The sequence below is a fragment of the Euprymna scolopes genome, chromosome 16 (genome assembly GCF_053919585.1).
Source record: "Euprymna scolopes isolate OS-2025 chromosome 16, ASM5391958v1, whole genome shotgun sequence".
Lineage (NCBI taxonomy): Eukaryota > Metazoa > Mollusca > Cephalopoda > Sepiida > Sepiolidae > Euprymna > Euprymna scolopes.
In genome coordinates, this window is record NC_136497.1 from 129,542,979 (window position 1) to 129,570,650 (window position 27,672).

Here is a 27,672-nt window from a genome sequence, read left to right on the forward strand (position 1 = left end):
TCTTGCAAAGGCTCAGACGGTAACGACTGTAGCTGAAACTCTAAATAACTACTAAGCCTGGAGCGCCAAACATTTTGGTTTCGATTCAAGTTGATGGTACAGAAATCATTTTCTTTTTCATTTTGAAATGATATATATATATATATAATATATATATATAATATATTGAGTACTAAATTATAATAAATAGAGAAATAACTCTATAGTAACAAATAGTAAATCCTAATACAAAAATAGCATGAATGATATTTAGTATTTAATTATAACAGTATACATTCATGAAACAAATGTAAATGAATACATTTATTGAACATAATTTTAAGATATTAAGAATACATATAAAGGCAAAAAATGGGTGTGTAATTGAGTTCAATAGACTAGATTAGTGAAAAAATATTTTTTTAAGTAAATCTAATAGACATATCAGGTAATAATTGAAGTGAATATAATATTTGAGTTTGTACTAGAAATGCATAAAACGTATATGAATACTGATTAATTTATATTGAAATTGTTTAAAAATATTAAGGTTTAAATAAATAATCAATAAATATTGAAACAACTAAATAAAATAAAATAAAACTACTAAATTAGACAATAATAAGATAGTTGCCTGGCTTTTCAGTCTCTCCACGTACTACGGCTTTTCGATGTTCTTCTAACCGTACTTTCAATGAACGACACGTTTCACCTTTGTGTAGTTTTCCACATTTACATGGGATTTCATATACACAATTCTTATCCATGATATTTTGTAGGGGGGGGGCTGAACTCTCACAAGCTGTTTCCGGAGAGTTGAATCACTCCTGAATATTGTCCTGAAATTTAATCATATTCAGCGATCACTTTGGCATAAAACATTTATTCTAAGTTAATGATCTATAACTTGTGCACGTTTTTAACGGGCAAAAAAGTCTAGTAATTATATAATGGTTGTCCAGAGCGTAAACCACACCCGAATATCTTATAAAATACGAATGTAATCTTGACTCTTGTTTCAATATTGCTTCTTTTTTGCTTTGATGATGTGGTCTCTATGAATTGTGATTCCAGTGAAACGTGTATGCGCATATGTAACCAATAATGTTCGTACAATAAACAGATGATTGTGTGTATGTGTGTGTATATATATATATATATATATATATATATATATATATATATATATATATATATATATAATCTTAAGTTATTGTTTTCCAGATGTTAAGTAATTTTATATCTTAAACCACCCTTAATCTATCATTAAAGTGTTTCCGTATAAGTTGTATCGCCTGAAAAGGTCTTTAGTTACTGGTAACTAGCTAACCGAAACATGATCATGACTGTGTAGCAACATATTACTGCTTATGTAAAAACAAATAAAGAGTATATATATATATATATATATATATATAGTCAAACTGACGTATAACCACACTCTTTGTTTCTTGTATTTGATTTTATTTTCAATATATTTCGTTTTTACTAAATATCGAATTGTCTTTCTTTATCCTTACTCTTTCTCTACAACACACACACACACATATATATATATATATATAATATTTATTCTGACACTATATATACATATTTCAAGGTCGTATCATTGGTTTCGATACACCGAAAACAGTAATAATATACTGTGGAAAATCGGTATAATCTCGTCGGCGACAAAGAAAAATCTGGAATTAATGCAAAATGAACGAACATAGAAGAAACGCACTTTATTGGATTTTGTTCATCACCCCTGGACACGCTATATATATATATATATATATATATATATATATATATATATATATATATATATATATATATATATATACACGTATGTACAAAATTCTAGCATACCAATAGTGTCAAGCAGTTTTTGTAAAATATTTTAAAAGTCCAGTAATGGAAGTTAGTTTGCTTGAACAGGTAATCAGATTATTTTGTGTGTGTGCCCCCCCCCCATCCCATTACGTGAACACAGTTCTTGTGCGGCGACAATCCATTAAAGAACTCTGCCTGAAGAACATAGAAACACTTGAGACTGAAAGAACTTGATAAATTCCATGGAGCAACTTTTAAGGCTTTTATACTTCATCTGCTCTGACGATATTTTAATTTTTTTTTTTTTCGTTGTTAATGTGTCAAAAGATAAAGTATATGGAGATGTGTTAAAGAGTAGACTTTGATAGTATGGTCACGTTGAAAAAAAAATGGATGAGAGTTCTTGGGTTAGTAGCTGTAGAACAATTGAAATTGTAGATTCAGTTGACAGGGGAAAGCCATGAAAAACATGGGTGGAATTGATAAAAATGAACTTGAGGGATAAATAAAGACCTGGTCAGAGGAAGGTTAGTTTGGAAATCCATGTGTGGCAGTATGTAAAGTGGACATTAAACCAAATATGATGTTGAGACGAGGAAGTTACTGTGAGTACGCATTGTTATCAAGAGAAATTGAAGGGCTTTATGATCCCAAATTCTAGTCTATATTAAAAAGAGAAAGTTGGTCAATTTTCGAAAACATTATTTTACAAAGCCAAAATGTTATAGAATTTTTTTTTTTTTTTTAATTAAATGATTAAAAAATATTTTCCTGTAACTTTCGTTGTTAAAACAACTTATTCATAAAAAGAAAACTTAGTATTTGTTTTTCTTTTACTATTAATCTTGTTGATGATATTAACACGAGGGGTCGGCCCCTCGTGTTTAAAGAAAAGATACGCGTCTGATATAGTTGACGATTGCTGTTAAAGTCTTAATCGATGTCGGTTGCATGGTGAACGTTGATTTTGAATAGAGAAACTTGGTCAGATCTTAAATACAAGTTTAATTTGAAAATTTAGAAAACCGATAATGTTGTAGAATTTTTTTTTTATTTAAATGATTAAAATCTTTTTTTTCTAAGACTTTCATTGTTAAAACAACATTCATAGAAAAAGACTTATTGTTTTTGTTTTTGTTTTTTGTTTTCACCCTAATAATTTTGTTGCTGGTATTATTATTGCATTCTTCTATAAATTAATGTAAGATTTTGGCACTTCTGCATGTCAATGGCATGAGGTGTCCGAGATGAGTTATCGAACCCTGTTCTGTGAACCTCAAATATAAATAAGTGTCTCCGTGAACGCAAAAATATATAATAATGAAATAAGGAAAGGAAAATATATGAAAATCAAAACATATATTGTATAAAAAAATGTATCAAAATATAATTTTAAAGTTTTAATGGTATTTCTTTTCATGGGTGATTTCTAAATGAAAAAAAATATGTAAAAAATATGAAACATCTATAGATTGTTTTTAGAATTTTTTTTTTTTTTTACAGTATATAATTGTATAAAAATATAATTTTAGTTTGTCAATGTAGCAAAATATAATTTAAAAAACATGAAACATCTATATTGTTTTTAGAATTTTTTTTGTTTACAGTATAAAATTGTATAAAAATATAATTTTAGTTTGCCACTGTAGCAAAATATAATTTAAAAAAACATGAAACATCTATAAATTGTTTTTAGAATTTTTTTTTACAGTATAAAATTGTATAAAAATATAATTTTAGTTTGTCAATGTAGCAAAATATAATTTAAAAAAACATGAAACATCTATAAATTGTTTTTAGAATATTTTTTTGTTTACAGTATAAAATTGTATAAAAATATAATTTTAGTTTGTCAATGTAGCAAAATATAATTTAAAAAACATGAAACATCTATAAATTGTTTTTAGAATATTTTTTTTGTTTACAGTATAAAATTGTATAAAAATATAATTTTAGTTTGTCAATGTAGCAAAATATAATTTAAAAAACATAAAACATCTATATTGTTTTTAGAATTTTTTTTTTACAGTATAAAATTGTATAAAAATATAATTTTAGTTTGTCAATGTAGCAAAATATAATTTAAAAAACATGAAACATCTATAAATTGTTTTTAGAATATTTTTTTTGTTTACAGTATAAAATTGTATAAAAATATAATTTTAGTTTGTCAATGTAGCAAAATAAAATTTAAAAAACATGAAACATTTATAGATTGTTTTTAAAAATACTTTTTTTGTACAGAAAGATTTTTTTTTCACAGTAAGATTGTATAAACATATATCAAAATATAATTTGTTTGTCAATGTAGCAAAATATCATTTTATTATAGATAATTTTAGTTGGTTAATGGATCAAAATAGAATTTTAAAAACATGAAACATTTATAGAAGTTTAAAAATACTTTTTTATTTGTACAGAAAAAAAATTTTTTTTTCACAGTAAGATTATATTTTTTTTTCACAGTAAAATTATATTTTGATATATGTTTATACAAATAAACATATATCAAAATATAATTTTTTTGTCAATGTAGCAAAATATCATTTTATTATAGACTAGCGGGGGTACCCGGCGTTGCCCGGGTGTTTAGAGGTGTGTGTTGGGGCTGGGAGGGGGGTATATCAAAACAAAAAATAAGCGAAGTAATAACTTTATTTAAATATTATATATATATATATATATATATATATATATATATATATATATATATATATATATATATAAATGTTAAAACTTTAAAAAAAAAAAAAAAATCGTTGCCCGGATGTGTGTGTGTGTGTGTGTTGGGAGGAGAAGTTAAAAAAGGTTTTGGTAGGTAGGTAGGATCGAACCCGAAGTCTTGAGGCGAAGGTGGAAAATAAATTAAAAAAAAAAAAAAACTGACACGTTACCCACCCGCTCAGCCAGCAGGAAAAAGTATGTGAAACACGGTTTAATTTATTTTAGTATTAAAAACGGAATAGACAGGTGCGCGCATCAAATGAGGTTAAATAGAAATAGCTCAGTTACCTTTTACTGTAGGACAGTTTTTTTTTTGTTTTTTTGTTTTTTTTTTGGTTTGTTTAAGATGTTGGGGCGGAGGGAAACCAGCTCTCCATAAACAGGATTCCCGCATTGATCAAAAGCCGATTGCTTTCTGGACGTTCCCGACGCGATTGCCGGGAACAATGTCTTAGCTTCGAATTAGTTTCGGTTTTATATGAAAAGGCCGTGAGAAGCTAAAATAGCAATAATTTTGTAAAAGTCGCTGTAAATAAAATATAGATAATTTTAGTTTGTCAATGGATCAAAATAGAATTAAAAAAAACATGAAACATTTATATAAACAAATATAAACAAGAATCTCCGAGAACGCAAAAAATATATAATAACGAAATAAAGAACAAGAAAATATATGGAAATCAAAACATTTATTGTATAAAAAATGTATCAGAATATAATTTTAGTTTTAATGGTATTTCTTTTCATGAGTGATTTATAACTGAAAATAAAAAAAATAAATATTTAAAAAACATGAAACCTCTATAAATTGTTTTTAAAATTATTTTTTTTTACAGTATAAAAATGTATAAAAATATAATTTTAGTTTGTCAATGGATCAAAATAGAATTTAAAAAACATGAAACATTTATAGATTGTTTTTAGAATTTTTTTGTTTGTTTACAGTATAAAAATGTATACAAATATAATTTTAGTTTGTCACTGTAACAAAATAGAATTTAAAAAAACATGAAACATTGAGGTTTAAAAATACTTTAATTTTGTACAGAAAGATTGTTTTTCAGAGTAAGATTATATAAACATAGCAAAATATCATTTTATTATAGATAATTATAGCTTGTCAATGTAGCAAAATGCCATTTTATTATAATTTTAGCTTGTCAATGTAGAAAAATATCATTTTATCATAATTTTAGCTTGTCAATGTAGCAAAATAGAATTAAAAAAACATGAAACATTTATAGAGGTTTAAGAATATATTTTTTTACAGAAAGATTGTATAAACATATATAAAAGTAAAAGTATGAGTTATCGACCCTGTTCTAGGCTGACAAACGCCCTATACCGGCCGTTCTTGAAACTAAAATGCACATTCGCCTCATGTCACCGACATGCAGAAGTGCCAAGATTTTTAATTAGGTTTCAAATTATAAATTTGAGATAAACAGTATCATTTATTAGCAGAAAACTTGTTTGTGTTCCTTATAGAAATAAAGGTTACAGAATCTGCATAAAATCTAAAAACGTTATCTGAAATTTACGAGAAAAAAATAACCAATGGATGTGTTCTCGGATCTTTAAGTGCAGTCTTAAGGAGACTATGAGTACATTAATCTTGTAAAATCTCAAATATATCTTATTTTGTGTAAAAAAAAAAAAAAAAAAAAAAAATCACATCAAAGATATAACATTTTCTGTGGAAGATTATAGAAGTGATCCTGAATTTGTGTTATTTATAATATGGCCCTGAAATAAATTAGTTAAAAAAGTATTTAGGGCATTAATTTTTTTTAATTAGTTTAAAAATAATAACATGTTATCCTAAACCCACAGGGCTATAGACAGTCCGTCTACTAGATACCCACCATCTCTGCATGACCTTTTGGGTCACAGTTTATCTAGATAAGACGTCATAAAAGATTTCAGCCCACACCTCTCTATGAGGCTTGATAAATGATGTTATGGTGGTGTGATCCCTGACGTTATTAGAGGCCAGCTGAGTGTTTGGCAATATGACGTGTGTGTGTGTGTGTGTGTGTGTGTGTGTGGGTTTACCTTGTTCTTGTTTGTGCGTATATAGCTGTGAGTCGTAGTTCCTTTCTGTTCGCTTGATTCAATAGTATGTAAGCATTCGTGTGCAAGATGGAAGATGCTTGTATGCGAGTCATTGAGTCTTTTCTGCCTCCTCCTCCAACATTTGATCCAAATGGGAGTGTTGAGCAGACGTTCTAGAATCCTTTGTCTAGATACGGCTGGTGAAGTCTGGAGAAACCTGATTTTGTTGATCTGTTCTTATACGAATTTCCAGGTTCAAACTGGCTGACTACTTTCGCATGTACGTGTTACTTTTTTGTGTGTGATTTGGAAAGATTTTCGTTCGTTGGTTGAAAGTACTCGGATTTACCACGTTCCTGTTAAAATTTGCTAGGTTCACAGAAGTAACTAAGAGAGTGTATCGAAAAACGAACTGAAGAAAGAAAGAGTAACTGATTCGAGTCATTTTGTGTTTTAGCGTCCGTCGAAATCGCTTTACCATTCCTCCACGTCATCCATCATGATTATCTTTGTCTGTTTAATAGATGATATCATCTATTAGTGACGTCATCCACCGTGCACAGTTAACACCACTTCTGTTTTAAAGATTACTCAATTGTACATAAAATTTTGAAAGGCAAATATGAACTCAACTTATCCACATATTGTGGTTAACCTTGTGCATTAATTTCCCGAAGGTTGATAACCTGAAAGGGGAAAAGGTTCTTATTACTTATTGAATACATTTCCTGTAATAAAATCTCATACAGATTCAACCTTCGCACGTAATTGATGTTTGAATTAAAAAAAAAAAAGCAAAATAAAACGGAAAACAAAAAGTTAAAAAAAAAAAAAATAAAAAAAAAAAAATGGCTTCTGATCTCAGTCGTCATGACGACAGTGCTCCACAAAAAAAGTGAGATTTGACGACTTAAAAAAAGAAACGATATAAGTCGGCATAAGATAGGTGATTTCCCCCCTACCCTACCCGACCATTTTCTTTTTTTTTTTTTAATCCGTGCAATTTATGCTAAAGTGCATTGATACAGAGATGATTTCTTCTGATGTTATTCGGCTGCTTATTCGATTACATGATGCAAAATGATTTGTGGTTCGTTAATAAATAAGAGAGGAAAAAAATATATATATATTTCTTTTTTTCTCTGAGAAAATACGTTTCCAGGAAATTAGCGAGGATTTATCTAGTTATTAAACTGAAGATTAGGAGAGAGAGAGAGAGAGAGAGAGAGAGAGAGAGAGAGAGAGAGAGAGAGAGAGAGAGAGAGAGAGAGAGAGAGAGGAATAAGATTTTAAAAAAATAATTGGAAATATTTATAGTCAAATAAAATGACACCTGTTATCTTTACTCACATACACAAAATTATGGCATTGCGTCTCCATTTGACACCAAGAGAGATCGGCTATCACAGGCATTTGTTGTTATAGCTTGACTAGCGTGAAGATCCGACGTTGCCCGGGATTCAATGATGATCAATGAATATTTCACACTCCTATATTTTTATTGTCATCGAAATCCATGAAATCGCCCGGAAGGAAGCTTCACATGCTTCCATTCAGTAACTTAGTCCAAAATATGTTATCCTACATTGCGCTCTAGAGAACCTACTGTTTCTTTTATAAAATTATTTTATATAAACTTAAGAAAATTACGTGCGGGGTTTGAACCTATAGACCATGTTATGCAAAAACAAAAAAAAAAAAAAAAAAAAATGCTATCAACTTGCCCACAGTAGAATTTTCACAGCCCTTTGTTCTATCATGGTTGCTAAGCGACGACATGGAAAAATGGCTTTACCGATGATAGATAAATTAAAGTCACGGTTTTGATTTTCAATAATTCTCGGGGGTATTCTGAGACAAAACTTAATTAAAATCATTCTCAGAACACTAAAGTTCTGTAAATTTTAAAGAAAATCTGTTCAGCCATTTTGGACTCTATAAGGAATGAACTCGCACACACAGACAAAAAGTTGCATTTATATAATTGTAGAGATAATGAAAAGCAATGTCTAAGGTCGAAGTCGGCCGAAATAATTCATTTATATTATTTTCCTTTATCAAAAATAAATAAATCTCTTAGCATCAAATTTGTTTGAAAATAATGTGATATATATATATATATATATATATATATATATATATATATATATATATATATATATATATATATAATTTTGAGGGAATTAGAACAAGTCTAAAAAGCAGAGTTTATTTTAATGTCTTAGTAAATGCATTAATACAATTAAAAAGAAAACAGTGCTCGTTGTAATGTAGATATATAATAAGCTCAATAGGTATAGATATCCTAGAGCTATTTTAATATTGAGTAAAATGATAATTAAAAATTAAAAACGGTTTCACAAAGAACAAACAAAATCAATTGATTTTGTTTGTTCTTCCTTGTGGACCCGATTTTTAATTATCATTTTACTCAATATATATATATATATATATATACAATAAATATTAACATTTTTATACCAAGATACACTAGTAGTTAATGCTTCTGTCATCATGAGTCGCATCTTCCACTCGACATGGATTGCAAACACACGTGACTTATTTTTCGCCATTCCTTCCGATCCAGGGCAAGTTGGTTGATGGACTGATGGACGCTTAACTGTTGAGAGATATCCAATCAAAAACATTTTCTCTTTTCTCTCCACTTTTTCCTTAGCTTTCCTCTGCCCCCCCCTTTTTTTTTTTTTTTAGACTTCTAACATACCTTCCAAGCATAACTCTGACAGGCCAGTCGTTGATCGATTGACAGTTAAAATGTTTAAGGGTTTTACTTTTGATTTTATACAAATAGAAAAGAGTAGGGAAGTAGTTTGACGGAGGATGAATTTTTTTTTTTTTTTTTTTTTTCGATCAGGCGATTTCCTGTAATGAAACGCATTACCTGCTTTTACAACACCTCAATGCGATTGGCTAGTTTTTTAGTCACGTGATACAATCAAGGTCATATCAAACTACTAGGACGTAAATTAAATGAACTTTTACTTTAACAGGTATCATAATCAGTATAGATAGATATACGGCATAATCACGTTGACACACCGGTTCCCGTCAGATCACCGAAGTTAAGCAATGTTGAGCCTAGTCATTACTAAAATGGGTGACCAATTTGGGAAGTCCAGGTGCTGTATGTAGAGGACGTCGACACCTCCCTGCATTAAGTTGCAAAAACCTAAAGTCATCATCTCCCCCAACGGGGATATACATGCAACTGAGGAAGCCGGTTAAACCCTGAATAGGGTTGGTGCTGACTGCACACGCACACATAATCACTATAGGAAGTAATAATTACTGCTGATCAGGAGGTTTGACTTCATAAGGCAAGCGTCTTTTCTCCAGACCACCGGCAACTAACACATGGATGAAAGAAAATTAAGTATCTGTGAATGCCATTTTGGCAGGCGTTTAGAATTAAGTCAGAATATTCAAAGACCGGAAGTCAAAAAGATGTGTGTACGTATGCGACTGGGGACTGCTTGTGAATTTCATACTCCCATGGAACTTCCTCCTTTGGAGGAAGCTGATTAAACCCACATAGGGTTAGTTCCGTTTCCACACACATATACACACACATATATATATGTATCTCAGCCCCTTTCAGAAACTTATTTCTTATCGTTGAGCACTTTCAGTTGGATTAAGTTGGTCAATTTAGCTCTTATGCATAGATGATCATATAATGATTAGATCACTCTGACTGACGTAAAAAACATTTAAAAATAAAATGTTTACTTTCAACGTCCTTTCACGCGGTTAATGCTAGCTGAATGGATACTGTCTTTGCTAATCAAGCCAGAGATGACTTGTGTCGCCGGGTTCGAATCTACCTGCATTGAAGATTCCCGAAAGGATGAAACACTAGTGTCTGTAGGTATTTAATTATTATAGTAAATAATTATGTATATATATATATAATTTTCAGAATGTCAGAGATTATATAATTATTTTCAGTCAAACAATATCGCAACTTACAAGAGGCGTGACAGCCAATAAACCGGAACATTGTAGAAATTTCTATTACTAATTGCTTGCTTTTGTTAACATGTTGGATTGCATCGTCCTAGTGAGTATAAAATTTCTACATGTGAGACATCAGCTTGGGTTATAGCTTGGTTGCATGACCACATCCCTTGTTTGAGATGAAGTAGGTTCATTCCGTAGTCGGATTTCACCATGGTTTGCTTAATCTGTGTTTGTTAATAGACTTTTTGTGTGTCGCGTGTTTGCTCATGTGGCAGAGTACTCACCTTGCATGAATTCCAAGTTCGGATCTGTCTTACTGATGAGCCTAAATGAGGGCGAAACTCGAGTCTTGAATTTCTGGTTTCTTGGCTGTCATGGCTCTTGTGAGCTGCGACGTTGTTTGACTATGGAAATAATTTATATATATGTGTGTGTGTGTGTGTGTGTGTGTGTATAATATTAATGTATAAATGTACGCGTGTGTATTTTCATATTTCTGCTATGGGGTGAGCTAATTGCACTTACTCAGAAACTATAGAAGTAGTTACATCTAAACATTGGTGTAGTAGTTATGGTTCCAGAATCATGTTTTCTTCTGTAACATACTTTTGCTTTTTATTAATTATATCACTGTTATTATTATTATTATTGTATCGACCTGCTAGGCTACAACAATTTCTGTGCACAGAATTCACCCCTAGATTAATGAATCAATTATTATAAATTTTGGAGTGTATATTCTTGTTGTATATTGGTTTATATTGGAGGAGATGATATATTAAAACGTGTCATGAGTTATCTAGTGGATGTGAGATATTGTTCTTTTAACAGACAGATAATAAACGTATAAATCGTATGTATGTTGTCTACCCAGGAGGACATGATATTGACGTGTAAACTGAATCATGTTGTATCAGACTTATCACACGGGATATTTTTACAGTTCATATGTAAGAAGAATAATATATGCTTAATACCTTTTGTTTTCTTGAAGAGTTCTTCTGTATCTTCCTGTTGCTCCGTGACAAACCATGAAACGATCAGCACCATCCAATTGAGACATCTGTTCTTATTTGTGAAAACCACAAAACAACTCTTTATATTTTTATAATATAAATTTATTACAGTTCTCTCAAATGGTTTTCACATGATCTGCAGTTCGTCTACATGTTCTATTCTTACAGCTCGTTCCCTAGCTGTCTGTCCACCCCTGTCTAGACGTCTGTCCGTTTTGGTGGTCAGTCCTTAACTTTCTAAATCTCTCCAAAACTAACTACATCACGTGTTCTCGTACGTCACCTAATTACGTGTCTCAGACCAACCTTATGTTCACAACTAGTTATTTGTTTATTCAAAACCCCAAAATAATGTTTACATCTATTTTCTATTTTCACATTCCTTTTGCGATTCACACGTCAATCATTTCTTCCCCCATTTAATTGTTTATTCTTCTAATCATAATAACTGATCCAGCGATCATCCGTCGCTCAAATCAATTAATAATACAATAACAATAATAATAATGTTTTGACCATTGACCCTGCTTTCCACAGTTAACAGATACTACACTATGACCACACCCTAAAGGGTCATAACTTTACATTCTGAGCAACATGGTAGCATAATATGGACACATTTTATTATTTTTTTTATTTGACTACTATTCCATTTAGATGCGTGTCTCCACTAAATTATATATATATATATATATATATATATAAGAGCGAATAGTTAAAAAACATGTTAAAAAAACACTTTGAAAAAGAGTTAAAAACATATTTAAGGACTATCCACTAAATAAGTGGATAGTCCTTAATCTGCAGAGTTTCGAAGAAATACTTTCCTTCTCATCAGAGGGTAGGGTTTAGCAAAATGCAGGATCGGATTTTGCTTGCAAAAGTACTTGATGAAACTACAAGTAAATCAAAGATCTTACTTGATAACAAAAAGTGAAGCAGAGGGAATAGGGTGAATAAAAAAAGTGATTTCACGTGAATGGATAATCTGGTGAAGGGTAAAGTATCCAATGACGGTAAAATCCAAAAACGCAAAACCAAGAAAGTTAGTTAAATTTCGATTCACACAAGTAAATTCCAAGGGAATCGCGTAATTGGAAGATGGTCCAAAATAATCCAAAAGGCAGAAATCCATGGAATAATTCACAAATAGGTACAAGGAAAAGGGGAAAGAAACGCCAAACTACTACTACTAATAATAATAATAACAATAGTGATTTGTCTAAGAATATGATAAATTTCTTCAGTTAAAATATCTGTTGGAAGATGTTTCGTCGGGGACGCCAAATCATCTATCACCGTCTGGAAAACAGGGGAGGTAATGCAAGAATGAAGTGTCTCGAGAAATATGTTGGAATGTCAGTTAGTGTTTTTAATTATGGGTTAAGGAAACATGAATTTATATCAATTGCTGCGACGGAGAGAAGTTTTGTGAAATTGAAAAAACAAAATTTGTCTGTTTCAATATTTAAAACGCCCTGTGTTTCTCATTTAGAATAATCTGAGAAAATGAGAAGCCAAGAAATGAGGTCACCCGTGTGCAGGGTATTTATATTTTTTAGTACTGTTTCCAGTGTATATTTGATATATTTTATACTTCTATCTTTAAGCAGACTTATTTTTGAAATGTTTGTTCATTTCTAACTCTTCCTGGTGTTTTTATACTTTTCTTTTTTTTTTATTTTTAAAACAGTTTGACAAGATTTCTTTCCAGAATTGAATAGCGGCTTGCAAATTTCTACTCCCTATAATACCCCCCTTCCAATGCACTAATCAGGATAGCAAAAGTATATAACCCTCCAAAACTTTGAACCAACTTCCGGTTTAGTCATAAGACACGTGACCAAATTTCAACAGACCGATGTTCATGACGTCACCAGACTAAATTATAGTCGTCGCTAGGCCATCATATTACGGTAGCCACGATATAAGAGATCCTGATTGAGAAAGCATCCAACCTCTGATCCGATTGAAATCGAGTTATTATTAATGCAACTGACAAACTGAAAAGGTAATTCTTTAGGGCAGTGGTAGAGTCTGTCCTTGTTTACAGTATTACAACCTGGACACTCGTCCAAAGATTGGAAAGAAAACTAGACGGCACATACACCCATATGCTATGAATAGTATTTAATATATCTTGGCAAAATCATCTCACGAAGCAGTGACTTTATGGCAACCTACCTACTATAATATCTAATACCATCAGAGAAAGACGCCTACAATTTGCCGGTCACTGTCTGAGGAGCAAGCATGGATTGGTGAATGATGTATTGCTATGGACTCCACGACACACACAGAGGCGCAAGCAAAGGACGACATAGATCCACGTACATCCAACAAATAGCACACGACGCCAACTGTAAACTTGAAGATCTGAGAGAGCTGATGGAACACAGGCAACTCGGGACAGGAAGTGAGGAGCCCGTCCTGATGATGATGATGATGATCTACATACCCACGTATATGTTAAATGAGTGTGTCTCCTTTTTTATTTGCTTTGTTTAGAAAGAAGATAAAGAGCATGGTCATGTAAATGTGTAGGTAAGTCGTCTGAGTGGACAAAAGACAAATAAACATCTATAATATAAATCTCAGCTGTCTGTTTAAATGTATGTATGTAAGTGTTTCTATGCCTTCCTAAAACTTTTGACAGAAGCGACGGATTTTCACGAGATTGGTATCATTTTGAAGCACGATCCTTCGGACGACAAATATAAAAAAAATTAGCCAAAAACATTAATTCCTTCACCCTCAACTGGGCACTTTTCTATAGGGAGGGTCGGTTTTTTCACTGACATTTTTGTTGCAAGTCGTTTAACCCTCACGCCCACAACATCGCATAAAAGGTGTTATTTTGACCGTCCGTGACATCACAACCGCGGTAGGTATATCCGTGATACCGTTTGTTGTTTTTTTTTTTCATCTTTTCCTCTGGCGTGTTACGGGTTTGAGCCTGCTTACTACTATTTTTTGCTTTGCTTAACAAACACCTTTACACACACCTCCACTTTCTTTTCCGCCTTTGCGTCATGGGTTTAAGTCTGCTCGCCTACAATTTTTTTCTTTTTTTTTTTTTTTTTTTTTCTCAACACACACCTCCAAACACCCGGGCACCCAGGCTAGTCTGCATATAAATCGTTGCTATCAATAGATGAATCTAGATCAGACTCACAAAAAGCAACGATATGAGGAAATTTGCAAACAAGAAAAGACGAGATATTGGTAAAGTTTTTCCTGAAAAACTATCTGCTGTTAGTATGGGAAATGTTAAGGTGATTGTTCTTAGGATTAAAAGACATGATAATGTGAAGGGAGAGAAAAGCAGGATCACTTGAAGACAAACCAAGCTTGAACAAGTGAAGCATGCATGGCCCCCCCCCACAAGTGCACAGTGAACGAGGCATAAAGAAAAAATGACTAAGTTCAGTATTTGAACCTCCCCCCCATTTAGCCCCAAAAGTCCCGAGGGGACGTCAAATCCTGGTGAAAATTAACAAACGGTGTAATTTTAGGCTTTAACATATGTAAATTTGAGTTCTGCACCATGCAAAAAAAGAAATGACTAAGTCCATCATTTGCCGCCCCTCCCCCATTTAGCCCCAAAAGTCACCAAGGCCGTAACATATTTAAATTTGAGTTCAGCACCATGCAGAACGGCTTAATAGACACACAGAGAAAATTTTGGACAAATATGGTAAAAATAGTCCCAAAAATGGAGTATTTTTATTAGCCCTAAAAGAGCCCCTGGGGCACACAAGAGTTATCGCGAAGTATGGACAAACAAAATTATATAGAAATATTATATTTGATGTTTGTGCAAAATTTCAAAAAATTCCAAGGCGTAGTTATTGAGAAAAGTGCGGACAGATGAAAAGACGTAGATGAATTTACTGATCCATCCTCCTTTTGTCGGGGATCAAAAAGAATTAGATTTCTACTAATTTCATTTTGATATTTTCTGTCACCATTGATGGAATCTTATAATTTTCTGATCCTAAATTCTTAGTGCTTCTTCCAGTGTATTTTATTATAAACATCATATATAAATATATATATATATATATATATATATATATATATATATATATATATATATATATATATATATATATATATTATATACTTACATAACCAAACATATTTTTGAACTGTTTGTTCATTTCTAACTCTCCTTGGCGTTTTATACTTTTCCCTTATTTTATTTTTAAACAAATTTTGGCAAGATTTCCTTCTAAAAATTGCTATTCTAGAATAGTGGCTTCCAAATTTCAACTCCCTACAATTCGCCCCCCCCCCCCCGAATACAAAACCCAAAAGAAAACAAATCTTTCCATTTTTTTATTTTTTTTTTTTATTTATTCTTTTTTTCTAAATGTTTATCCGTGGGTTGAGTAGAGTGGCCAAATATATAAGTTGGTTCATCTTGACACAGGCATATTGCCCATCCAGTTTTCTATTCCTATGTCTTGGGTGGATAGGAGCATTGATTTTTTTTTTTTTCCTCTTTTCCTTTACAAATGGCTCCTCGCTTATCAAGGTCTAGAAGCCAGTCGACGATGAGGGTTGAAGATGAAAAAACCATGAGAAGATTGGAATGTGAAAAGGTTGATTATTTAAAAGGACAGCTGAACAAGTATTTGTTTGGAGATTAAAAAATTAAATGTTACACTTCTCAAAAAAAAAAAAAAAAAAAAAAAAAAGTGTGTATGTGTGTATATATATATATATATATATATATATATATATATATATACTAGCATTTCAGCTCGGCGTTGCCCGGGTGTTTGGATGTGTATGTTGAGAAAAAAAAAAAAAAAAACCCGTACCGCAAAGAACGAAAAGAACAGGGTAAAACCCAACGTTTATGCTGTTACGACCATCGCCAAACCGGAAGCGACATTTTTTTTTAAATTAAGGCTAGACAATCGAAAGGAAAGGATAACTTAAAAAAATATCGGCGAAAAAAGTGACCCCACCCCCCACCCCTGTAGAAAAGTGCCTAGTTGAAGTGGAAGATATTAATGTTTTTAACCAATTTTTCGATATTTGTCGTATGAAAGATCGAACTTTAAAACGATACTGATCTTGGTAAAATTCGTCGCCTCTATTGAAAGCTTAAGGCAGACATGCAAACAGACATACATACATACATTTATATATTGGTAACTAAAAACTTTTGACCCAAACTGATGAAAAAGCTTGCCCTATCTCTGATTACCCTTTATGTAAAATTTCAAATATTTAGACCAGAAATTGTCTGAGTAATTTGGAAGAGACCGCAGAGGTCAATTTTTTTAAAACTTTGACCCCTATTATGACCCCTTAAAATTTATTATTTTGGGCTCAAATCAAGTTATTAAGTTAGATTCATGTCCAAGGAATCTATATCTAAAATTTCAAGTGTGTAGACCCAAAATTGTTGAAGGAGTTTGGTAGAGTTCGCAAAGGTTAAATCGTTGAACTTTGACCGCTTAATGGCCGAATTTCTGGCCAAAAACCGATCACATCGATTTTCCCAAATCTCAGCACCCTGTATATCAAATTTCGAGTCTGTAGACTAAAAATTGACAGTTATTGCATAGGGAAATATACCACACACACACATCCACTTCACTTATATATATATATATATATATATATATATATATACACTCATACACATGCAGTACTGTTTCGTTGTATCACAACTCATCAGTGTGGCTAGACTAGCACCTGTCCCTAGGCGTGGATCGAACCTACAACCATCGTGTTGATAATTGGAAGCTCTAACCACTGGAAATAGTCAAACAAGATGTGAAGCCACTTGATGTAAGGAGCTAAAAAAAAAAAGAAGCAACATTTTTAGATTAAAAATTATCTAAACAATAAGTGTTATATGAATAGATTCAGACAAAAAAAAACCAGCAATTCTTCCTCTTTTGTCAGAAACGGACAACTACAGTTTACAAGTGAAGTAATACAAAAGAAGGAAGTCAGCCGTAAGTTTATTTTAAGCAGATTGCTCGTGGAATGTGAGGACTAAAGGAAGCGAGAGTTATAAATCGGTTGAAAGGAAACATATGCTTCAATTTCTACTTTCAGATTTTTTGGTCGCCTGACAAAAGGAGGGTGGACCTGTTAATTCACTCTTGTCCGTTTGTCTGTCCGCACTTTTCTCAATAACTACGGCTGGGAATTTTTTGAAATTTTGCACAAACATTAAACATGATTTTAGTAAAAAAAATAAACGTAACAAAAACGATTTTCTGGGAAAATTCCAGTTGCACCCATAGGGGTGCCTTTCGGGTTAAAATGGCTAAAATTAACACTTTTGTGCTTATTAAAAAAAATTGATGCCTTGGATTTTCATAAAACTTTCTGAAAAGTTGTAACTAATTGATTTCTATATAATTTTGTTTGTCTATACTTTGCGATAACTCTTGGATGTGCCTCAGGGGCTGTTTTCGGCCTAATAAAAACACTCCATTTTTGGGACTATTTTATCATATTTGTCCAAAATTTTCTGTGTGTCTATTTAGCAGTTTTGGTGCTGAACTCAAATTTAAATATGCTAAAGCCTTGGGGACTTATGGATTAAATAGGGGGAGAGGCAAATGATGAACTTAGTCCTTTCTTTTTGTATGCCTCATTCACTGTGCACTCACGGGGGACCATGCATGCTTCACTTGTAAAATCTATGGAATCATTTCTTTCAATTATTTTTTTATTATTGGAATCCTGTTGAGATGAGCAATTTATACATTTTCAATTTTATTTATTTTATTTTCAATTTTATTTATTTTATTTTCAATTTTATTTATTTTATTTTCAATTTTATTTATTTTATTTTCAATTTTATTTATTTTATTTTCAATTTTATTTATTTTATTTTCAATTTTATTTATTTTATTTTCAATTTTATTTATTTTATTTTCAATTTTATTTATTTTATTTTCAATTTTATTTATTTTATTTTCAATTTTATTTATTTTATTTTCAATTTTATTTATTTTATTTTCAATTTTATTTATTTTATTTTCAATTTTATTTATTTTATTTTCAATTTTATTTATTTTATTTTCAATTTTATTTATTTTATTTTCAATTTTATTTATTTTATTTTCAATTTTATTTATTTTATTTTCAATTTTATTTATTTTATTTTCAATTTTATTTATTTTATTTTCAATTTTATTTATTTTATTTTCAATTTTATTTATTTTATTTTCAATTTTATTTATTTTATTTTCAATTTTTATTTTATTTTCAATTTTATTTATTTTATTTTCAATTTATTTTCAATTTTAATTTATTTTCAATTTTAATTTATTTTCAATTTTAATTTATTTTCAATTTTAATTTATTTTCAATTTTAATTTATTTTCAATTTTAATTTATTTTATTTGCGGACTATTATCCTAATCTTCTACTTATTGTTTCACAATGTTTCTAGCCAACTATTCCTCTGGCCTTCATCAGGTGGTAAACCATGACGGGATAGGAATGCTAAGTTTCTTAACTGTATCCTCAGTAATTACTTCCTTCCAGAGTTGTCTCACCACATTTGGGCCAACTAATCCTCTGGCCGGTTTTGGGTAGGATTGAAACCGCTATCTTCAGACAATTCTCACCTGGAACCGTAAAGATTCAATGTCTCTATCCACTGTGCCAAAACGTGGTGTGACAACAACTATGGAAGTCAGTAATTACTGAGAATACAGTTAAGAAACTCGGCATTCCTATCCTGTCCCTACAACCAGATATATACATCGTATACATGTTTTTTTTATATATGCAATATTTTACATGTAGAATGTTCTTACTTGTGTCATGCGATCAAGTATTGTCTGTGATGCTATATTTCACAATGTCTTCCCTTCGTCAGGTGTGTGTTTGACTTTCAAACGTGCATAGTGATTGTTATTGTAGATGGAGCCAGTTTACAGAAATTAGAAATGAATTTATCTGTTTCAGATGCATTATTTATTAATATCGGACGTGTGTTGTTACTATTATTATTTTCAGTTTTTTTTATATTAATCCTAGCAGGCCGCCAGGCATTGTCCGATCGTAAAATATGCATAAATATTATATTTTAATTCATAGAAACTGAGGCGTGCATGTGAATATTATGTTTCTCTAAACAGTTCACTTGTTATAAGTAAGAAAATTGATATTTACGCTGACATTAAAACCAAAACCTAAAGACAGTGAGTCAAGTACGATAACCATTAAGCTAGCTTGACACGATATTTATAAGATATTTTCAAACCTACTTATTATTAACATAAGGACTCTGTCTTGTTAACGATTCATGTATGCGCATTCATGAAACAGTTGACAAACAGATCAAAATCTGATGACACTCACGTAACAATTTTTCAATGTTGATCCCTTAGCAGCCCTTTTTGCGAATGAAAACGATTAAAAAGTTTTCCACATGTCTAAATACCCTATATACCAAATTTCATGTCTGTATATCAAAAATTTGTTGAGTATATAGGTCGAAAGTTGTCTAAATACCCCCCCCCACACACACACACACACATTCTAACTTTTCTATCTATCTATATCTCTCTCTCTCTCTCTCATATATATATATATATATATATGTAAGTGAATGTGTGTGTGTACATTTCCCTATGCAATAACTCTGTCAACTTTAAGTCTACAGACTCGAAATTTGATATACAGGGTACTGAGATTTGGGAAAATCTTTTATCGGTTTTCGGCCAGAAATTTGGCTGTTAAGGGGTCAAAGTTCAACGATTTGACCTTTGAGAACTCTACCAAACTCCCCTGACAATTTTAGGTCTAAACACTTGAAATTTTAGATATAGGTTCCTTGAACATGTATCTAACTTAATAACTTGATTTGAGCCCAAAACAATAAATTTTAAGGGGACATAATAACGGTCAAAGTTAAAAGAATTGACTGCTTTTTTTTTTTGTTTTTGCTCAACATACACCTCCAAATACCCGAGCAACGCCGGGCTGAAATGCTAGTATAATTATAAAAGTGAAAGTGTCTTTCTGTGTGTGTACATTTCCCTACACAATAACTCTGTCAATAGTCAGTCTACAGACTCGAAATTTGATATACAGGGTATTGAGATTTGGCAAAATCTTTGTAATCTATTTCCCGCCAGAAATTTGGCAGTAAAGGGGTCAAAGTTCAACAATTTGATCTTTTAGAACTCTACAAAACTCCTCCGCCAATTTTGGGTATAATTAATTGAAATTTTAGATATAGGTTCCTTGGACATGGATCTAACTAAATAACTTGATTTGAGTCCAAAACAATAAATGTTAAGGGGTCATAATAGGGGTCAAAGTTTTAAAAATTTGAGCTCCGCGGTCTCTACCAAATTACTCAGACAATTTCTGGTCTAAACATTTTAAATTTTACATAAAAGGTATTCAGAAATAGGGCAAGCTTTTTAATTGGTTTGGGTCGAAAATTTGAGCTACCAATATATAAATGTATGTATGTATGTCTGTTTGCATGTCTTCCTAAAACTTTTGACAGAAGCGACAGATTTTCACAAGATCAGTATCGTTTTGAAGCTCAACTCTTCAAACAACAAATACCGAAAAATTGGCTAAAAACATTAATTTCTTCACCCTCAACTGGACCCTTTCTACAGGAAGGGGTCGCTTTTTTCGCTGATATTTTCGAAAGTCATAACCTTTTCGACTGTCTAGCCTTAATTTAAACCTACGTCACTTCCGGTTTGGTAGTGGACGTAACAGCAAAGAAGTCACGTTTTTTTCTCATTCTTTTCCTCCTTCGCGATACGGGTTTACGCCTGCCTTCCTGTTACCATTTTTTTACTCAACACACACGTCCAAACGCCGGGCAGCCATGCTAGTATAGATATATATAGATAGATAAGTAATTAAGGCTAAATCTATCTGTATTATTAACTAGTTTTTATTCATTTTATTCGTCTTTTATTTCCTGAGGTTCTGTTCGTTTTTATTTATTTATTTTTTTTTTTTCTGCGGTTCTCTTAGGATCATAAGTTGCTTCAGTTTGAGTTTATCCGTCACACCTTTGCATTGTTCTGCAATCAATTCCGATTTCTTTTTCTTTTTTTTCTTTTTTTTTTAAAGATCTAAAGGTTTCGTTCGTTTTTTTTTTTTTTTTTTTTTTGTGTGTGTTTTTGTGCAATTTGAGTAGATTGGTGACGTCTATCGTTAACACCATTAATATATTCAGTGCAATAGTCTTCAGCCTATGTCAGAAGTGAGCCGTGAGAAATAGAGCTAAAATTACATTAGAATCGAAATGCACTCAAAAAAATATAAAAATTAAGAAATAACGTAAAAAAAAAATAAACAGCTATATTACCAAATCAATCAGTTGAATTTAAAAAAACCTGTCGATGTGTAGACGATGTATTTCCCTACATCCATATACGCGTACCAGTTGTTTTTTTTAATCAATAAGGGTAGGTTTAAATGTACATATACAAATGTTTCTCCGTTCTTTTCCTACGTTTTAAGATTTAAAGATTCCGTTCCTGTTTTTCATTTTTTGCAACTCAACCCCTGAAGTAACCTGATCGAACAGCTCAGATTCAATTGCAGCACTGAAGCACTTTTTGAAAACAATAAAGTTGTTCACGACTCCTGAAAACATTTTGCTTTTATAGTTTTCAGAACATTCTAATGACCGAAATGCAAAAAAAAAAAAAAAAAATACACATCAAGTGATTATGTTGCCCATAAAAAGAATAAAAAGACAAACGGTAATCAGAACAATCGTACTGAACTTTCATTAGTTTTTAATTCCAATCCATTCTTTTGTTCTTGACCAAAATTTTCTTTACTTTGTGGTAATGAGTTCAGTTTCTGTATGGAACATTTTTATACTTTTTGGTTCAGTGGTAGTGTTGACTCAGAATATTTGGGAGTTATCTCCCTTTAAACATAACCAAGTTCCCCTGGCAAGTCAATAGAGTATGCATTTTTCTACTTTTATAAACCAAACTAGCCTGGGTGCTCAGCATTGCCCGGGTGTTTGGAGATGTGTGTTGAGCAAAAAGAAGAAAAAAAAAAGTGGTAGTAGGCAGGCAGGCAGGCTCGAACCTGTGACACGTATGCAGAAAAGAAAGTGAAAGAAAATCTGATGTCTTACCCCTACTTCATGACGCGACCGAAAGTTTGGAACGTTAAAATTAGGCAAAGTCAATCCAACCCATACGATGACTTGCAAAAATGGCTCGCAAAAAACTCGACCCCTCCTTGTAGGAAACTGCCAAGTTGAAGGTAAATTTTTGGCCAATTTTTTGATATTTGTCGTCCGAGATGTCAAGCTTCAAAATGATACTGATCTCGTGAAAATCCGTCGCTTCTCTCAAGTTTTAGACAGACATACATACATACATACATACATTTAAACAGACAGGTGAGATTTAGATTATAGATTAAATTCCATTTCGCTAGTCACTATCTTAGTATTGTTTTCCCAATTCTGACACCATTTCCTGTCACATTAGCATTATGAAAGCAATGTCTTACTAATTAACTTTATGGTTGCAGTATCTTCCGGTCAAGTTAGTGAATAAAAAGGTGCAACTACACTATAATATCGAAATTCGAAAGTTTTTCTTCAGTTGTTAGCAAGAAAATCAATAGATATCACTTTTTTTTTTTTTTTTTTTTTTTCAAATTTCAATATTATAGTGTAGTTGAGCTGAATACATTATACTAAAACTCGGAATTTGTTTGTAACCATCTCAAATTATCTTATGCCTGATAGAGAAAGAGAGAAATGGATTGACAGATAGATAAATCGTGATCTCCACTCTCATGGGGGGGGGGTTTAGATCTGTTTACTTCAGTTGTTAACAAGAAAGACCCAGAGACCACCTTTCTCTCCCAAAATAAAAGTTAAATGGTTTCATCGATGCCTACTTTTAGGTTACCCTGACAATTCCGAAACTGCTCCATTTAAAAACGCGCTTTGCTGTCTAACATCCAGAGGAATTTGCATGAAACCTTGCAGTCGATAGCGCCTTTCTTTACCTCATTCTAAACCATTTAGTCAAGAGTCAGAGTAAGCTAAGGGGTGAAAGTGCTAAGCCACACGGAAAAGGCTTCCAAAGTCCAGTCATCTTTCTCTGACTTCTAGAAAGAAACTATATAAGGATACAGTATGGGGTGAGGTGCTAAGGACTCGTTCATTAAGCGGTTGGAATAATTGGAAGAAAGGATATGCTCTGAGTTCTCTCTGATCCGGCGATTGGCCCAGAATGTGTTCTCCCTCAATGCCATACAACAAAGTTTCAGAATGAATGCTGTGAACTTCGGCCATACTAGAGGTATGTCAGCTCGTATCGACCCCAAGCATCCCAGCTTGCTTAATGTATTTTATGCAATAGAGAGTGCCAGGCTCATATGGGATAGGGAAAGACAAATGATGTTTCTCGCAATCCTGGCCATAGTGAAAATGATGGTGTGGACATTGCGCACAAGAGATGACCAATTGGTTGAATCTTTTGCAAATCAGGATCTGATCGTGTTTTTCAAGCACCAATTCTACAGTTTTTGAAAAAAAAAAAAAAGTGGATACAAGTAGCGAACTTGTGTGTACTAAAGGGGGTCAAGTATGGGGTTTGTATTACTGTACACATAGATTCGAAAAAGTTGTCAAAAAACAAATATATAACAAATAAATGTTATCAAAGGCAAGAAAAGTTACTTTTCTGCCAAACTGAATATATTTTTTGTGTTTTTATTCAATGTAACATGTTTATTCAGCTCGAAAAACGTACAGTGTTTACCGATGTATTCGAAAATTCAAGATGGCGTCTCACACCCTCTTTAACACCATAAGTATGGAAAAAGGTGTTATAAATAAAAAAACTATACAAAATACTATTAAAAACCCGCCGAATATATGTCAACCTATGTCACGGTAACATATATTGAGCGAGTTTTTAACAGTATTTTATCCAGTTTTTTATTTATAACATCTTTTCCCACACTTACCGTGTTAAAGAGAGAATAAGACGCCATCTTATGTATGAGTATATGTTTCCTGCCTGAGCATGCTGTATACTGTTCTTGAGCCTATCAGACACTATTCCTTTGGATAAGTTTTTAACCTCTTAGCTAATGAAGTGAAAGATTCTCCTGCTTATAGAAAGCCTTTAAGTAAGATGCCCACTTCTGATTTAAAATTCTTCGCCTCTGGCCACTCCCAAATTATATTCATTTTGGAAGGACGTCACCCACTCTCCAAACTCCACACTTTTTCTTTTCCCTTCCATTTAGATACCAACCCTATTTAGTGATTGACATGCTTGTTTTCTGTTCAAAACAAACCGGAAAACAGTGTGTGGTCTACTATTTAAAAAGGATTTTACTAACCAAAGATTTTATTCTTTACTAGCAGTTTCGCCCGGTTTTGGTCGGGACCCTATGTACTGTTCATAACTTTAATTATTCATAGACATTTATGCTGACGACGCTACAATCTATGATAGCACATCAAAGACCGTGAACGACCAAGTTCTCTCTGATTCTCTCTCCTCTGATCTTGAGCACGTAGTACAATGGGGAAAGAGGTGGCTGGTTACTTTTAATGCATCTAAAACCAAGTTTCTATCTTTACGTCATCAACGCTCTGATGCCCATCTAGCATCAATTGAAATGAACGGCCCTCGTCTTGGGGAGGCTTCATGTTTTGACAAGCGTCTAGGCTTGACCTTTACTCCCACGTACATCAAATCAACTGCGAAGGTTGCTGGAAAAATGGTGGGATCCTTCTACCGCTCCAGTAGATATCTCACTCCAGATGCAATTCTCTACTTATATAAAAGCCAGGTATGGCCAATGATGGAGTACTGTTGCCACATGTGAGCAGGAGCTACTAGAAGCAGCTTATCCTGCCTTGATAGTGTTCAAAATAGACTTTGTAACTTATTGGGGGATGCCTTTTTCTCTTCCCTGCAACCTCTTTGGAACAGAAAAGACGTTGCGAGCCTGGCTCTGCTTTATCATTATTTTCCTGTGTAAATATATATACAGTGATGATCATATTTATTGGCACGGTAAAATAAAAGTTAAATTTTGTCTAATAAATTCTAAAAAAGGGATTAAATTAAAGAAAATAACAAAGTATATTATGTATTTTTAACTGGCCTTTCCGATGCAGCAATCGGATTTTAGAAAAAATAAATAACAAAGGAACAACAAACATAATTGCAAAAAACCCTTGTTCAAAATTATTGGCACGATTTATTTAATAATCAATTGTATAGCCTTTGGCCTAGATTACCTTCCTCAGTCGCTTTTCATAGTTTACAACCAAGTTGTTGCACTCTTCAGTAGTAATTTTAGCCCACTCTTCCTGACAATAATCCTCCAATTGAATAAGATTCTTAGGCTTCCTTTGCATTACCCTCAATTTTAATGTTCTCCATAAATTTTCAATTGGATTAAGGTCTGGGCTTTGTGATGGCCACTCCAAAACATTAATATGATTGTCCTCAAGCCATTTCTTAGTCAGTTTAGCCGAATGCTTTGGGTCATTATCTTGCATGAACCACCAACGACGACCAAGTGAGAGCTCTTTAGCAGAGTCTTTCAGGTTTTCATCCAATATTTTAACATAATCTTCCTTTTTTATGCTACCTGTGACCTTAATAAGTCGCCCTGGTCCAGAGGCAGCAAAGGATCCCCAAAACATCAAACTGCCTCCACCGTGCTTCACTGTGGGTATGGTGTTCTTAGGCAGGAAAGCTTCGCCAGATTTTCTGTAAATATAAGACACTTTATTATGGCCAAATAACTCTATTTTCGTTTCGTCAGTCCATAGAACACGTTTCCAGAATGCAACATCTTTATCAATATGACGTTTTGCAAAGGCTAGCCTTGCTTTCAGGTGCATAGGCTTCAATAAGGGAGTCTTTCTCGGACGACATGCTTTTAAACTTCAAAACTCTACCAACTGTATGTCGAGATACATTCACTCCAGAGGTGCTCTGTTCATCAACAATCTCCCCAACAGAGATCCTAGGGTTTTGTTTTACTTGTCGAACAATTTTCCGTTCATCTCTTGGGGAAAGAATCCTTTTTCTCCCTCTACCCTCTAAACTCATAACGTGGCCTTGCGATTTGAACTTATTTATTATGGCTCTAACAGTGGATTTTGGAAGGTTTAGCTTCTTTGAAATCTTATCATAGCCCTCCCCATTGGTATGGCATGCTACAACAAGCTTCCTGACGTCTTCGCTGTGTTCCTTAGTTTTAACCATGGCGATTGAAAATTATAATTTAGTCACTTATAATAGTTTAAATAAATCGCTATCTAAAAATTATCTGAAAAAAATTATTCACTGAATTAGCGTTAAACAAGCATAATATGGCTATAAAAAAGTTCAGAAAGCACGTAAACCGGAAATTGATTGATATTATACTGATACTAAAAGAAAAACAAAGCCGTGCCAATAATTTTGAACAAGGGTTTTTTGCAATTATGTTTGTTGTTCCTTTGTTATTTATTTTTTCTAAAATCCGATTGCTGCATCGGAAAGGCCAGTTAAAAATACATAATATACTTTGTTATTTTCTTTAATTTAATCCCTTTTTTAGAATTTATTAGACAAAATTTAACTTTTATTTTATCGTGCCAATAAATATGATCATCACTGTATATATATATATATATATATATATATATATATATTTATTAAAAAGTTTAACCCCTATCTAGTTAACTTACATCTAAAATTTCAACTGTTTGGACCCAAAATTGTCGGAGGAGTTTGGTAGTCTGCAAAGGTCAACTCTTTCAACTTTGGCAGCCAAATTTTCGCCCCATTAAAACCTTGCTGCATGTCTGAATACCCTTTATGTAAAATTTCAAATGTTTAGACCCAAAATGGGTTGAATAGTTTGCTAGAGACCGCAAAGGTCAAATCTTTTCAACTTTGACCCCTTGGCCACCAAATTTTCGCCCCAAAACTGATTAAAAAGCTTGCTCTATGTTTGAATACACTTTATGTAAAATTTCAAATATTTAGACCAAAAATTGGCTGAGTAATTTGGTACAAACTGCAGAGGCCAAATTTTTAAAAACTTTGACCTCAATTTTGACCCCTTA

At 32.3% G+C, this 27,672-nt stretch overlaps 1 protein-coding gene and 1 pseudogene across 7 annotated transcripts in view; both read left to right on the forward strand.

Moving 5' to 3' along the window:
* LOC145296077 (uncharacterized) overlaps positions 1-27,672 on the forward strand; it is a 500,956-nt gene that overhangs the window by 252,038 nt on the left and 221,246 nt on the right. The gene's annotated exons all lie outside the window — the stretch shown is intronic.
* LOC145296373 (5S ribosomal RNA) lies at positions 9,610-9,728 on the forward strand (annotated as a pseudogene).